At 36.4% G+C, this 16,609-nt stretch overlaps 5 non-coding genes across 5 annotated transcripts; all 5 read right to left on the reverse strand.

Moving 5' to 3' along the window:
• Nucleotides 1-4,836: 4,836 nt before the first annotated feature.
• TRNAQ-CUG (transfer RNA glutamine (anticodon CUG)) lies at nucleotides 4,837-4,908 on the reverse strand. Its single transcript has one exon. It is a non-coding gene; the product is annotated as a tRNA-Gln (tRNA).
• Nucleotides 4,909-7,175: 2,267 nt separating this feature from the next.
• On the reverse strand, nucleotides 7,176-7,247 carry TRNAQ-CUG (transfer RNA glutamine (anticodon CUG)). Its single transcript has one exon. It is a non-coding gene; the product is annotated as a tRNA-Gln (tRNA).
• Nucleotides 7,248-10,137: 2,890 nt separating this feature from the next.
• On the reverse strand, nucleotides 10,138-10,209 carry TRNAQ-CUG (transfer RNA glutamine (anticodon CUG)). The gene has a single exon. It is a non-coding gene; the product is annotated as a tRNA-Gln (tRNA).
• A 2,266-nt stretch (nucleotides 10,210-12,475) lies between these two features.
• On the reverse strand, nucleotides 12,476-12,547 carry TRNAQ-CUG (transfer RNA glutamine (anticodon CUG)). The gene has a single exon. It is a non-coding gene; the product is annotated as a tRNA-Gln (tRNA).
• A 2,267-nt stretch (nucleotides 12,548-14,814) lies between these two features.
• On the reverse strand, nucleotides 14,815-14,887 carry TRNAQ-CUG (transfer RNA glutamine (anticodon CUG)). The gene has a single exon. It is a non-coding gene; the product is annotated as a tRNA-Gln (tRNA).
• Nucleotides 14,888-16,609: the final 1,722 nt, after the last annotated feature.

Below are 16,609 nucleotides of genomic sequence, written 5' to 3' on the forward strand. Positions count from 1 at the left end.
GTTTAGTTATGATTTATATGGTTATATTTTAAAATAGTCATACACACTTGCACTGCTACATATGCATAAATACTTATCTATAGGGTAATAAGTCACAGTAAGTTCTTAAATATTACATTTTTCAAACCAAAAATTCCAACAAGTAAAGGCAAACAATAATCTTACAGCTCAGGAAGGTCAAACTGAAATTTTAACAGGGATCACTGGATTAAGGGGGTCATTCTGACTCCCGCCGGACGCGGTCACCGCGCGCCCGGCGGGAGCCGCCAAAATACCGTACCGCGGTCGGAAGACCGCAGTGGGTATTTTGAGGTTTCCCCTGGGATGGCGGGCGGTCGCCAAAAGACCGCCCACCAGCCCAGGGAAAAACTCCCTTCCCACGAGGATGGCGGCTCGTAATCGAGCCGGCGGAGTGGGAAGGTGCGACGGGTGCTGTGGCACCCGTCGCGTATTTCACTGTCTGCCAAGCAGACAGTGAAATACTTGTAGGGGCCCTTTTATGGGGGCCCCTGCAGTGCCCATGCCAGTGGCATGGGCACTGCAGGGGCCCCGCGACCCCCCCTACCGCCATCCAGTTCCCGGCGGGCGGACCGCCGGGAACTGGATGGCGGTAGGGGGGGTCGGAATCCCCTCGGCGGCGCAGCAAGCTGCGCAGCCTTGGAGGATTCAAAGGGGCGGCGGTACACTGGCGGGAGACCGCCAGTGTTGCCGGTCTGACCCCGGCTTTACCGCCGCGGTCAGAATGCCCTGCGGGGCACCGCCGGCCTGTCGGCAGTGCTTCCGCCGACCCTGGCCCCGGCGGTCTAAGACCGCCGGGGTCAGAATGACCCCCTAAGTGTTCAAGGTGCCTACCATTACATTATGGACGGCTTCTGTACTAGTGTGAAGTTTCCATTGTTACCGAAGATAATTCCTCAGTTTGCCGCTTATATGTTATTGCAAAAAGATACCCCATGTGGTAAGGAATATCCAACAAAGTTTAATGTTATATAACTGCTTTGGGCAACATCCTTTCCAAGCAGTTTTAAATATGCAAATGTTTACCAAAATATGAAATTAATAAAATGCTGTTCATCTTAGTTTGCGTAATATTAAAAACTACCATATTTCAAAATTGCTGCAGCAATTTGTGCTTTTTTTTTCAGCATGAGTGGTTCTATGATGTAATGGTTAGCACTTGGGCCTTTGAATCCAGGTATCTGAGTTCAAATCGCTGTGGGGCCATTTTACAAATATATCAGGGTTTTTTTCAAACTCATTTCAGAAGGATTACTCAAGACACTACATTTTTAAATCTTCTGTTTACTGATAATGTAAATGGGGCATAATTTAATTAACAAGCCTCCATAAACCATGAGTAGAGGAATCAAAAGTGGGGTATTACTGCGATTGAAGAAATACAGTTTTGATGTTAACCTTGAAACTGAAAAAGGAAACAAACTTCACACTGATTTTCAATGGTAATTCCACAATCAAAAAATACTCTCATTTGATTAGACGTATCATAGGTATTAATCTTGTTTTCTCTTTAAAAATAATTAGCATATGAAATGCACTGTAGAAGTAAAGAATATGGTAAGAAAGAAATGAGCAAAATGTAACTATCTCATTTCCTGGACATGGAGAAGATAGAGGAAAATCTACTTGTGTTAAAATGTGGATAGACAACATCTGTTTCTGATTTTCACCTCTACAGATTCAATATTTAATCATTTGTATTTTATATGTTCATGGAGCTACAAAGAAAGATATGGCTACATACACATCAATAGCTATATACAAGTTTATATGTATAAGTATATAAAGTGAAGATTATATTTTCTGAGACTAAAATTCTTAAAAGTCAATGGCATATTAAATTCTAAAAGGTTGGAAGGTCCCACCGAGATTTGAAATCAAATCACTGGATTCAGAGTCCAGAGTGCTGACAATTACACCATGGAACCCTCCATGAGTTGAGATTTTTTGCCATTGTGAAAGAAGAGAATGCCTCAGTTGGTAGCTTTATTGTTGCTGCAAAAACTATATCCCAATTGGATATTAATAGTAAAAAGAGCTATAATGCTATTTGTATTTTTTGAATGGCATCCTTCCATAAGTATTTTAAATATGTAAAAGTTGACCATATTATGAAAGTTATAAAATGTTGTTCGTTTTTGAATGTACAACAATAAAACCTTTTAAATTTACAAATTGCTGCAGCAGTATCTCTGTCTCTGGTAGAGGTGGTTCCATGGTATAATGGTTAGCTCTTTGAAATTTGAATTAAATTATCTGACTTCATCTTTAGTGGGCCGTTTTGTTGCTCATGAACTACTACTCATCTGTCAGCTTTGCTCATTGATTGCACACAGCAAATGCCAGTAGGCTGAAATAGTCATTACATTATTGTTTTCTAAATGTCTTTCAGCTGTTTGCAAGTTGTAGAAACTCAAAATGTGCAATACATGTGACACAAAGGTCTTGTCAAAATACCTAGACATTTTTAAATCATATCCTGTTTTTCTCAAACACATTTCAGAGAGCTAATTCACAACACTACCTTTTTAACCTTCCTGTTATTGATCAGGACAAGATAGCACATTTTAAAGTAGACGCAGTCCTCAAAACAAAACTAGAGGAATCAAAATTGCAGCATTATTGAGATACAAGATTTGTCATTCTGAACATTAGTGTTGGAATTGTGTAGTACAAAGGTCCTCAGACAGATTTCCAAGAGTCAATCTGCAATCATAAAGTATAATCTTTTGATTAGATGTATTATAGGTAGATACTGATCTGATTTTCTTTTCACCACTATACACAACTCATGCGCACTGTATAAATCAGCTATATTGTTCCAAAAACAATGAGCAAAAAACAACTATCTCAATTTCTGAATATATAGAAAAAAGAGGAAAAGATACTCATGATTCAAATGTGGATAGGCATCAACTCTTTGTTATTTTCACCTCTACTAGCTATGTTTAGTTATGATTTATATGGTTATATTTTAAAATAGTCATACACACTTGCACTGCTACATATGCATAAATACTTATCTATAGGGTAATAAGTCACAGTAAGTTCTTAAATATTACATTTTTCAAACCAAAAATTCCAACAAGTAAAGGCAAACAATAATCTTACAGCTCAGGAAGGTCAAACTGAAATTTTAACAGGGATCACTGGATTAACGGGGTCATTCTGACTCCCGCCGGACGCGGTCACCGCGCGCCCGGCGGGAGCTGCCAAAATACCGTACCGCGGTCGGAAGACCGCAGTGGGTATTTTGAGGTTTCCCCTGGGCTGGCGGGCGGTCGCCAAAAGACCGCCCACCAGCCCAGGGAAAAACTCCCTTCCCACGAGGATGGCGGCTCGTAATCGAGCCGGCGGAGTGGGAAGGTGTGACGGGTGCTGTGCACCCGTCGCGTATTTCACTGTCTGCCAAGCAGACAGTGAAATACTTGTAGGGGCCCTTTTATGGGGGCCCCTGCAGTGCCCATGCCAGTGGCATGGGCACTGCAGGGGCCCCGCAACCCCCCCTACCGCCATCCGGTTCCCGGCGGGCGGACCGCTGGGAACTGGATGGCGGTAGGGGGGGTCGGAATCCCCTCGGCGGCGCAGCAAGCTGCGCAGCCTTGGAGGATTCAAAGGGGCGGCGGTACACTGGCGGGAGACCGCCAGTGTTGCCGGTCTGACCCCGGCTTTACCGCCGCGGTCAGAATGCCCTGCGGGGCACCGCCGGCCTGTCGGCGGTGCTTCCGCCGACCCTGGCCCTGGCGGTCTAAGACCGCCGGGGTCAGAATGACCCCCTAAGTGTTCAAGGTGCCTACCATTACATTATGGACGGCTTCTGTACTAGTGTGAAGTTTCCATTGTTACCGAAGATAATTCCTCAGTTTGCCGCTTATATGTTATTGCAAAAAGATACCCCATGTGGTAAGGAATATCCAACAAAGTTTAATGTTATATAACTGCTTTGGGCAACATCCTTTCCAAGCAGTTTTAAATATGCAAATGTTTACCAAAATATGAAATTAATAAAATGCTGTTCATCTTAGTTTGCGTAATATTAAAAACTACCATATTTCAAAATTGCTGCAGCAATTTGTGCTTTTTTTTCAGCATGAGTGGTTCTATGATGTAATGGTTAGCACTTGGGCCTTTGAATCCAGGTATCTGAGTTCAAATCGCTGTGGGGCCATTTTACAAATATATCAGGGTTTTTTTCAAACTCATTTCAGAAGGATTACTCAAGACACTACATTTTTAAATCTTCTGTTTACTGATAATGTAAATGGGGCATAATTTAATTAACAAGCCTCCATAAACCATGAGTAGAGGAATCAAAAGTGGGGTATTACTGTGATTGAAGAAATACAGTTTTGATGTTAACCTTGAAACTGAAAAAGGAAACAAACTTCACACTGATTTTCAATGGTAATTCCACAATCAAAAAATACTCTCATTTGATTAGACGTATCATAGGTATTAATCTTGTTTTCTCTTTAAAAATAATTAGCATATGAAATGCACTGTAGAAGTAAAGAATATGGTCAGAAAGAAATGAGCAAAAAGAAACTATCTAATTTCCTGGACATGGAGAAGATAGAGGAAAATCTACTTGTGTTAAAATGTGGATAGACAACATCTGTTTCTGATTTTCACCTCTACAGATTCAATATTTAATCATTTGTATTTTATATTTTCATGGAGCTACAAAGAAAGATATGGCTACATACACATCAATAGCTATATACAAGTTTATATGTATAAGTATATAAAGTGAAGATTATATTTTCTGAGACTAAAATTCTTAAAAGTCAATGGCATATTAAATTCTAAAAGGTTGGAAGGTCCCACCGAGATTTGAACTCGGATCACTGGATTCAGAGTCCAGAGTGCTGACCATTACAGCATGGAACCCTCCATGAGTTTAGATTTTTTGCCATTGTGAAATAAATGAATGCCTCAGTGGGTAGCTTTATTGTTGCTGCAAAAACTATATCCCAATTGGATATTAATAGTAAAAAGAGTTATAATGCTATTTGTATTTTTTGAATGGCATCCTTCCATAAGTATTTTAAATATGTAAAAGATGACCATATTATGAAAGTTATAAAATGTTGTTCGTTTTTGATTGTACAACAATAAAACCTTTTACATTTACAAATTGCTGCAGCAGTATCTCTGTCTCTGGTAGAGGTGGTTCCATGGTATAATGGTTAGCTCTTTGGAATTTGAATTCAATTATCTGACTTCATCTTTAGTGGGCCATTTTGTTGCTCACGAACTACTACTCATCTGTCAGCTTTGCTCATTGATTGCACACAGCAAATGCCAGTAGGCTGAAATAGTAATTACATTATTGTTTTCTAAATGTCTTTCAGCTGTTTGCAAGTTGTAGAAACTCAAAATGTGCAATACATGTGACACAAAGGTCTTGTCGAAATACCTAGACATTTTTAAATCACATCCTGTTTTTCTCAAACACATTTCAGAGAGCTAATTCACAACACTACCTTTTTAACCTTCCTGTTATTGATCAGGACAAGATAGCACATTTTAAAGTAGACGCAGTCCTCAAAACAAAACTAGAGGAATCAAAATTGCAGCATTATTGAGATACAAGATTTGTCATTCTGAACATTAGTGTTGAAATTGTGTAGTAGAAAGGTCCTCAGACAGATTTCCAAGAGTCAATCTGCAATCATAAAGTATAATCTTTTGATTAGATGTATTATAGGAAGATACTGATCTGATTTTCTTTTCACCACTATACACAACTCTTGCGCACTGTATAAATCAGCTATATTGTTACAAAAACAATGGGCAAAAAACAACTGTCTCAATTTCCGAATATATAGAAAAAAGAGGAAAAGATACTCATGATTCAAATGTGGATAGGCATCAACTCTTTGTTATTTTCACCTCTACTAGCTATGTTTAGTTATGATTTATATGTTTATATTTTGATATAGTCATACACACTCGCACTGCTACATATGCATAAATACTTATGTATAGGGTAATAAGTCACAGTAAGTTCTTAAATATTACATTTTTCAAACCAAAAATTCCAACAAGTAAAGGCAAACAATAATCTTACAGCTCAGGAAGGTCAAACTGAGATGTGAACAGGGATCACTGGATTAAGTGTTCAGGTGCCTACCATTACATTATGGAAGGCTTCTGTACTAGTGTGAAGTTTCCATTGTGACCGAAGAGAATTCCTCAGTTTGCCGCTTATATGTTATTGCAAAGAGATATCCCATTGGTAAGTAATATCCAACAAAGTTTAATGTTATATAACTGCTTTGGGCAACATCCTTTCCAAGCCATTTTAAATATGCAAATGTTTACCAAAATATGAAAGTAATAAAATGCAGTTCATCTTAGTTTGCGTAATATTAAAAACTACCATCTTTCCAAATTGCTGCAGCAATCTGTGCTTTTTTTTTTAGCATGAGTGGTTCTATGATGTAATGGTTAGCACTTGGGCCTTTGAATCCAGCTATCTGAGTTCAAATCGCTGTGGGGCCATTTTACAAATGTATCAGGGTTTTTTTCAAACTCATTTCAGAAGGATTACTCAAGACACTACATTTTTAAATCTTCTGTTTACTGATAATGTCAATGGGGCATAATTTAATTAACAAGCCTCCATAAACCATGAGTAGAGGAATCAAAAGTGGGGTATTACTGTGATTGAAGAAATACAGTTTTGATGTTAACCTTGAAACTGAAAAAGGAAACAAACTTCACACTGATTTTCAATGGTAATTCCACAATCAAAAAATACTCTCATTTGATTAGACGTATCATAGGTATTAATCTTGTTTTCTCTTTCAAAATAATTAACATATGAAATGCACTGTAGAAGTTAAGAATATGGTCAGAAAGAAATGAGCAAAAAGAAACTATCTAATATCCTGGACATGGAGAAGATAGAGGAAAATCTACTTGTGTTAAAATGTGGATAGACAACATCTGTTTCTGATTTTCACCTCTACAGATTCAATATTTAATCATTTGTATTTTATATTTTCATGGAGCTACAAAGAAAGATATGGCTACATACACATCAATAGCTATATACAAGTTTATATGTATAAGTATATAAAGTGAAGATTATATTTTCTGAGACTAAAATTCTTAAAAGTCAATGGCATATTAAATTCTAAAAGGTTGGAAGGTCCCACCGAGATTTGAACTCGGATCACTGGATTCAGAGTCCAGAGTGCTGACAATTACACCATGGAACCCTCCATGAGTTGAGATTTTTTGCCATTGTGAAAGAAGAGAATGCCTCAGTTGGTAGCTTTATTGTTGCTGCAAAAACTATATCCCAATTGGATATTAATAGTAAAAAGAATTATAATGCTATTTGTATTTTTTGAATGGCATCCTTCCATAAGTATTTTAAATACATAAAAGTTTACCATATTATGAAAGTTATAAAATGTTGTTCGTTTTTGATTGTACAACAATAAAACCTTTTAAATTTACAAATTGCTGCAGCAGTATCTCTGTCTCTGGTAGAGGTGGTTCCATGGTATAATGGTTAGCTCTTTGAAATTTGAATTAAATTATCTGACTTCATCTTTAGTGGGCCGTTTTGTTGCTCATGAACTACTACTCATCTGTCAGCTTTGCTCATTGATTGCACACAGCAAATACCAGTAGGCTGAAATAGTCATTACATTATTGTTTTCTAAATGTCTTTCAGCTGTTTGCAAGTTGTAGAAACTCAAAATGTGCAATACATGTGACACAAAGGTCTTGTCAAAATACCTAGACATTTTTAAATCATATCCAGTTTCTCTCAAACACATTTCAGAGAGCAAATTCACAACACTACCTTTTTAACCTTCCTGTTATTGATCAGGACAAGATAGCACATTTTAAAGTAGACGCAGTCCTCAAAACAAAACTAGAGGAATCAAAATTGCAGCATTATTGAGATACAAGATTTGTCATTCTGAACATTAGTGTTGGAATTGTGTAGTACAAAGGTCCTCAGACAGATTTCCAAGAGTCAATCTGCAATCATAAAGTATAATCTTTTGATTAGATGTATTATAGGTAGATACTGATCTGATTTTCTTTTCACCACTATACACAACTCATGCGCACTGTATAAATCAGCTATATTGGTACAAAAACAATGAGCAAAAAACAACTATCTCAATTTCTGAATATATAGAAAAAAGAGGAAAAGATACTCATGATTCAAATGTGGATAGGCATCAACTCTTTGTTATTTTCACCTCTACTAGCTATGTTTAGTTATGATTTATATGTTTATATTTTAATATAGTCATACACACTTGCACTGCTACATATGCATAAATACTTATCTATAGGGTAATAAGTCACAGTAAGTTCTTAAATATTACATTTTTCAAACCAAAAATTCCAACAAGTAAAGGCAAACAATAATCTTACAGCTCAGGAAGGTCAAGCTGAAATTTTAACAGGGATCACTGGATTAAGGGGGTCATTCTGACTCCCGCCGGACGCGGTCACCGCGCGCCCGGCGGGAGCCGCCAAAATACCGTACCGCGGTCGGAAGACCGCAGTGGGTATTTTGAGGATTCCCATGGGCTGGCGGGCGGTCGCCAAAAGACCGCCCACCAGCCCAGGGAAAAACTCCCTTCCCGCGAGGATGGCGGCTCGTAATCGAGCCGGCGAAGTGGGAAGGTGCGACGGGTGCTGTTGCACCCGTCGCATATTTCACTGTCTGCCAAGCAGACAGTGAAATACTTGTAGGGGCCCTTTTATGGGGGCCCCTGCAGTGCCCATGCCAGTGGCATGGGCACTGCAGGGGCCCCGCGACCCCCCCTACCGCCATCCGGTTCCCGGCGGGCGGACCGCCGGGAACTGGATGGCAGTAGGGGGGGTCGGAATCCCCTCGGCGGTGCAGCAAGCTGCGCAGCCTTGGAGGATTCAAAGGGGCGGCGGTACACTGGCGGGAGACCGCCAGTGTTGCCGGTCTGACCCCGGCTTTACCGCCGCGGTCAGAATGCCCTGCGGGGCACCGCCGGCCTGTCGGCGGTGCTTCCGCCGACCCTGGCCCCGGCGGTCTAAGACCGCCGGGGTCAGAATGACCCCCTAAGTGTTCAAGGTGCCTACCATTACATTATGGACGGCTTCTGTACTAGTGTGAAGTTTCCATTGTTACCGAAGATAATTCCTCAGTTTGCCGCTTATATGTTATTGCAAAAAGATACCCCATGTGGTAAGGAATATCCAACAAAGTTTAATGTTATATAACTGCTTTGGGCAACATCCTTTCCAAGCAGTTTAAAATATGCAAATGTTTACCAAAATATGAAATTAATAAAATGCTGTTCATCTTAGTTTGCGTAATATTAAAAACTACCATATTTCAAAATTGCTGCAGCAATTTGTGCTTTTTTTTTTAGCATGAGTGGTTCTATGATGTAATGGTTAGCACTTGGGCCTTTGAATCCAGCTATCTGAGTTCAAATCGCTGTGGGGCCATTTTACAAATATCAGGGTTTTTTTCAAACTCATTTCAGAAGGATTACTCAAGACACTACATTTTTAAATCTTCTGTTTACTGATAATGTAAATGGGGCATAATTTAATTAACAAGCCTCCATAAACCATGAGTAGAGGAATCAAAAGTGGGGTATTACTGCGATTGAAGAAATACAGTTTTGATGTTAACCTTGAAACTGAAAAAGGAAACAAACTTCACACTGATTTTCAATGGTAATTCCACAATCAAAAAATACTCTCATTTGATTAGACGTATCATAGGTATTAATCTTGTTTTCTCTTTAAAAATAATTAGCATATGAAATGCACTGTAGAAGTAAAGAATATGGTAAGAAAGAAATGAGCAAAATGTAACTATCTCATTTCCTGGACATAGAGAAGATAGAGGAAAATCTACTTGTGTTAAAATGTCGATAGACAACATCTGTTTCTGATTTTCACCTCTACAGATTCAATATTTAATCATTTGTATTTTATATTTTCATGGAGCTACAAAGAAAGATATGGCTTCATACACATCAATAGCTATATACAAGTTTATATGTATAAGTATATAAAGTGAAGATTATATTTTCTGAGACTAAAATTCTTAAAAGTCAATGGCATATTAAATTGTAAAAGGTTGGAAGGTCCCACCGAGATTTGAACTCGGATCACTGGATTCAGAGTCCAGAGTGCTGACCATTACAGCATGGAACCCTCCATGAGTTTAGATTTTTTGCCATTGTGAAATAAATGAATGCCTCAGTGGGTAGCTGTATTGTTGCTGCAAAAACTATATCCCAATTGGATATTAATAGTAAAAAGAGTTATAATGCTATTTGTATTTTTTGAATGGCATCCTTCCATAAGTATTTTAAATATGTAAAAGATTACCATATTATGAAAGTTATAAAATGTTGTTCGTTTTTGATTGTACAACAATAAAACCTTTTACATTTACAAATTGCTGCAGCAGTATCTCTGTCTCTGGTAGAGGTGGTTCCATGGTATAATGGTTAGCTCTTTGAAATTTGAATTAAATTATCTGACTTCATCTTTAGTGGGCCGTTTTGTTGCTCATGAACTACTACTCATCTGACAGCTTTGCTCATTGATTGCACACAGCAAATGCCAGTAGGCTGAAGTAGTCATTACATTATTGTTTTCTAAATGTCTTTCAGCTGTTTGCAAGTTGTAGAAACTCAAAATGTGCAATACATGTGACACAAAGGTCTTGTCAAAATACCTAGACATTTTTAAATCATATCCTGTTTTTCTCAAACACATTTCAGAGAGCTAATTCACAACACTACCTTTTAACCTTCCTGTTATTGATCAGGACAAGATAGCACATTTTAAAGTAGACGCAGTCCTCAAAACAAAACTAGAGGAATCAAAATTGCAGCATTATTGAGATACAAGATTTGTCATTCTGAACATTAGTGTTGGAATTGTGTAGTAGAAAGGTCCTCAGACAGATTTCCAAGAGTCAATCTGCAATCATAAAGTATAATCTTTTGATTAGATGTATTATAGGTAGATACTGATCTGATTTTCTTTTCACCACTATACACAACTCATGCGCACTGTATAAATCAGCTATATTGTTACAAAAACAATGAGCAAAAAACAACTATCTCAATTTCTGAATATATAGAAAAAAGAGGAAAAGATACTCATGATTCAAATGTGGATAGGCATCAACTCTTTGTTATTTTCACCTCTACTAGCTATGTTTAGTTATGATTTATATGTTTATATTTTAATATAGTCATACACACTCGCACTGCTACATATGCATAAATACTTATCTATAGGGTAATAAGTCACAGTAAGTTCTTAAATATTACATTTTTCAAACCAAAAATTCCAACAAGTAAAGGCAAACAATAATCTTACAGCTCAGGAAGGTCAAACTGAGATGTGAACAGGGATCACTGGATTAAGTGTTCAAGGTGCCTACCATTACATTATGGAAGGCTTCTGTACTAGTGTGAAGTTTCCATTGTGACCGAAGAGAATTCCTCAGTTTGCCGCTTATATGTTATTGCAAAAAGATATCCCATGTGGTAAGTAATATCCAACAAAGTTTAATGTTATATAACTGCTTTGGGCAACATCCTTTCCAAGCCGTTTTAAATATGCAAATGTTTACCAAAATATGAAAGTAATAAAATGCAGTTCATCTTAGTTTGCGTAATATTAAAAACTACCATCTTTCCAAATTGCTGCAGCAATCTGTGCTTTTTTTTATCATGAGTGGTTCTATGATCTAATGGTTAGCACTTGCGCCTTTGAATCCAGCTATCTGAGTTCAAATCGCTGTGGGGCCATTTTACAAATGTATCAGGGGTTTTTTCAAACTCATTTCAGAAGGATTACTCAAGACACTACATTTTTTAATCTTCTGTTTACTGATAATGTAAATGGGGCATGATTTAATTAACAAGCCTCCATAAACCATGAGTAGAGGAATCAAAAGTGGGGTATTACTGTGATTGAAGAAATACAGTTTTGATGTTAACCTTGAAACTGAAAAAGGAAACAAACTTCACACTGATTTTCAATGGTAATTCCACAATCAAAAAATACTCTCATTTGATTAGACGTATCATAGGTATTAATCTTGTTTTCTCTTTCAAAATAATTAACATATGAAATGCACTGTAGAAGTAAAGAATATGGTCAGAAAGAAATGAGCAAAAAGTAACTATCTCATTTCCTGGACATAGAGAAGATAGAGGAAAATCTACTTGTGTTAAAATGTGGATAGACAACATCTGTTTCTGATTTTCACCTCTACAGATTCAATATTTAATCATTTGTATTTTATATTTTCATGGAGCTACAAAGAAAGATATGGCTACATAGACATTGATAGCTATATACAAGTTTATATGTATAAGTATATAAAGTGAAGATTATATTTTCTGAGACTAAAATTCTTAAAAGTCAATGGCATATTAAATTGTAAAAGGTTGGAAGGTCCCACCGAGATTTGAACTCGGATCACTGGATTCAGAGTCCAGAGTGCTGACCATTACAGCATGGAACCCTCCATGAGTTTAGATTTTTTGCCATTGTGAAATAAATGAATGCCTCAGTGGGTAGCTTTATTGTTGCTGCAAAAACTATATCCCAATTGGATATTAATAGTAAAAAGAGTTATAATGCTATTTGTATTTTTTGAATGGCATCCTTCCATAAGTATTTTAAATATGTAAAAGATTACCATATTATGAAAGTTATAAAATGTTGTTAGTTTTTGATTGTACAACAATAAAACCTTTTACATTTACAAATTGCTGCAGCAGTATCTCTGTCTCTGGTAGAGGTGGTTCCATGGTATAATGGTTAGCTCTTTGGAATTTGAATTCAATTATCTGACTTCATCTTTAGAGGCCATTTTGTTGCTCACGAACTACTACTCATCTGTCAGCTTTGCTCATTGATTGCACACAGCAAATGCCAGTAGGCTGAAATAGTAATTACATTATTGTTTTCTAAATGTCTTTCAGCTGTTTGCAAGTTGTAGAAACTCAAAATGTGCAATACATGTGACACAAAGGTCTTGTCGAAATACCTAGACATTTTTAAATCACATCCTGTTTTTCTCAAACACATTTCAGAGAGCTAATTCACAACACTACCTTTTTAACCTTCCTGTTATTGATCAGGACAAGATAGCACATTTTAAAGTAGACGCAGTCCTCAAAACAAAACTAGAGGAATCAAAATTGCAGCATTATTGAGATACAAGATTTGTCATTCTTAACATTAGTGTTGAAATTGTGTAGTAGAAAGGTCCTCAGACAGATTTCCAAGAGTCAATCTGCAATCATAAAGTATAATCTTTTGATTAGATGTATTATAGGTAGATACTGATCTGATTTTCTTTTCACCACTATACACAACTCATGCGCACTGTATAAATCAGCTATATTGTTACAAAAACAATGAGCAAAAAACAACTATCTCAATTTCTGAATATATAGAAAAAAGAGGAAAAGATACTCATGATTCAAATGTGAATAGGCATCAACTCTTTGTTATTTTCACCTCTACTAGCTATGTCTAGTTATGATTTATATGTTTATATTTTGATATAGTCATACACACTCGCACTGCTACATATGCATAAATACTTATGTATAGGGTAATAAGTCACAGTAAGTTCTTAAATATTACATTTTTCAAACCAAAAATTCCAACAAGTAAAGGCAAACAATAATCTTACAGCTCAGGAAGGTCAAACTGAGATGTGAACAGGGATCACTGGATTAAGTGTTCAAGGTGCCTACCATTACATTATGGAAGGCTTCTGTACTAGTGTGAAGTTTCCATTGTGACCGAAGAGAATTCCTCAGTTTGCCGCTTATATGTTATTGCAAAAAGATATCCCATGTGGTAAGTAATATCCAACAAAGTTTAATGTTATATAACTGCTTTGGGCAACATCCTTTCCAAGCCGTTTTAAATATGCAAATGTTTACCAAAATATGAAAGTAATAAAATGCAGTTCATCTTAGTTTGCGTAATATTAAAAACTACCATCTTTCCAAATTGCTGCAGCAATCTGTGCTTTTTTTTTATCATGAGTGGTTCTATGATGTAATGGTTAGCACTTGCGCCTTTGAATCCAGCTATCTGAGTTCAAATCGCTGTGGGGCCATTTTACAAATGTATCAGGGGTTTTTTCAAACTCATTTCAGAAGGATTACTCAAGACACTACATTTTTTAATCTTCTGTTTACTGATAATGTAAATGGGGCATGATTTAATTAACAAGCCTCCATAAACCATGAGTAGAGGAATCAAAAGTGGGGTATTACTGTGATTGAAGAAATACAGTTTTGATGTTAACCTTGAAACTGAAAAAGGAAACAAACTTCACACTGATTTTCAATGGTAATTCCACAATCAAAAAATACTCTCATTTGATTAGACGTATCATAGGTATTAATCTTGTTTTCTCTTTTAAAATAATTAACATATGAAATGTACTGTAGAAGTTAAGAATATGGTCAGAAAGAAATGAGCAAAAAGAAACTATCTAATTTCCTGGACATGGAGAAGATAGAGGAAAATCTACTTGTGTTAAAATGTGGATAGACAACATCTGTTTCTGATTTTCACCTCTACAGATTCAATATTTAATCATTTGTATTTTATATTTTCATGGAGCTACAAAGAAAGATATGGCTACATACACATCAATAGCTATATACAAGTTTATATGTATAAGTATATAAAGTGAAGATTATATTTTCTGAGACTAAAATTCTTAAAAGTCAATGGCATATTAAATTCTAAAAGGTTGGAAGGTCCCACCGAGATTTGAACTCGGATCACTGGATTCAGAGTCCAGAGTGCTGACAATTACACCATGGAAACCTCCATGAGTTGAGATTTTTTGCCATTGTGAAAGAAGAGAATGCCTCAGTTGGTAGCTTTATTGTTGCTGCAAAAACTATATCCCAATTGGATATTAATAGTAAAAAGAGCTATAATGCTATTTGTATTTTTTGAATGGCATCCTTCCATAAGTATTTTAAATATGTAAAAGTTTACCATATTATGAAAGTTATAAAATGTTGTTCGTTTTTGATTGTACAACAATAAAACCTTTTAAATTTACAAATTGCTGCAGCAGTATCTCTGTCTCTGGTAGAGGTAGTTCCATGGTATAATGGTTAGCTCTTTGAAATTTGAATTAAATTAACTGACTTCATCTTTAGTGGGCCGTTTTGTTGCTCATGAACTACTACTCATCTGTCAGCTGTGCTCATTGATTGCACACAGCAAATACCAGTAGGCTGAAATAGTCATTACATTATTGTTTTCTAAATGTCTTTCAGCTGTTTGCAAGTTGTAGAAACTCAAAATGTGCAATACATGTGACACAAAGGTCTTGTCAAAATACCTAGACATTTTTAAATCATATCCTGTTTCTCTCAAACACATTTCAGAGAGCTAATTCACAACACTACCTTTTTAACCTTCCTGTTATTGATCAGGACAAGATAGCACATTTTAAAGTAGACGCAGTCCTCAAAACAAAACTAGAGGAATCAAAATTGCAGCATTATTGAGATACAAGATTTGTCATTCTGAACATTAGTGTTGGAAATGTGTAGTACAAAGGTCCTCAGACAGATTTCCAAGAGTCAATCTGCAATCATAAAGTATAATCTTTTGATTAGATGTATTATAGGTAGATACTGATCTGATTTTCTTTTCACCACTATACACAACTCATGCGCACTGTATAAATCAGCTATATTGTTACAAAAACAATGAGCAAAAAACAACTATCTCAATTTCTGAATATATAGAAAAAAGAGGAAAAGATACTCATGATTCAAATGTGGATAGGCATCAACTCTTTGTTATTTTCACCTCTACTAGCTATGTTTAGTTATGATTTATATGTTTATATTTTAATATAGTCATACACACTCGCACTGCTTCATATGCATAAATACTTATCTATAGGGTAATAAGTCACAGTAAGTTCTTAAATATTACATTTTTCAAACCAAAAATTCCAACAAGTAAAGGCAAACAATAATCTTACAGCTCAGGAAGGTCAAACTGAAATTTGAACAGGGATCACTGGATTAAGTGTTCAAGGTGCCTACCATTACATTATGGACGGCTTCTGTACTAGTGTGAAGTTTCCATTGTTACCGAAGATAATTCCTCAGTTTGCCGCTTATATGTTATTGCAAAAAGATACCCCATGTGGTAAGGAATATCCAACAAAGTTTAATGTTATATAACTGCTTTGGGCAACATCCTTTCCAAGCAGTTTTAAATATGCAAATGTGTACCAAAATATGAAATTAATAAAATGCTGTTCATCTTAGTTTGCGTAATATTAAAAACTACCACATTTCAAAATTGCTGCAGCAATTTGTGCTTTTTTTTTTTAGCATGAGTGGTTCTATGATGTAATGGTTAGCACTTGGGCCTTTGAATCCAGCTATCTGAGTTCAAATCGCTGTGGGGCCATTTTACAAATATATCAGGGGGTTTTTCAAACTCATTTCAGAAGGATTACTCAAGACACTACATTTTTAAATCTTCTGTTTACTGATAATGTAAATGGGGCATA

The sequence above is a fragment of the Pleurodeles waltl genome, chromosome 2_1, assembly GCF_031143425.1.
Source record: "Pleurodeles waltl isolate 20211129_DDA chromosome 2_1, aPleWal1.hap1.20221129, whole genome shotgun sequence".
Taxonomy (NCBI): Eukaryota; Metazoa; Chordata; class Amphibia; order Caudata; family Salamandridae; genus Pleurodeles; species Pleurodeles waltl.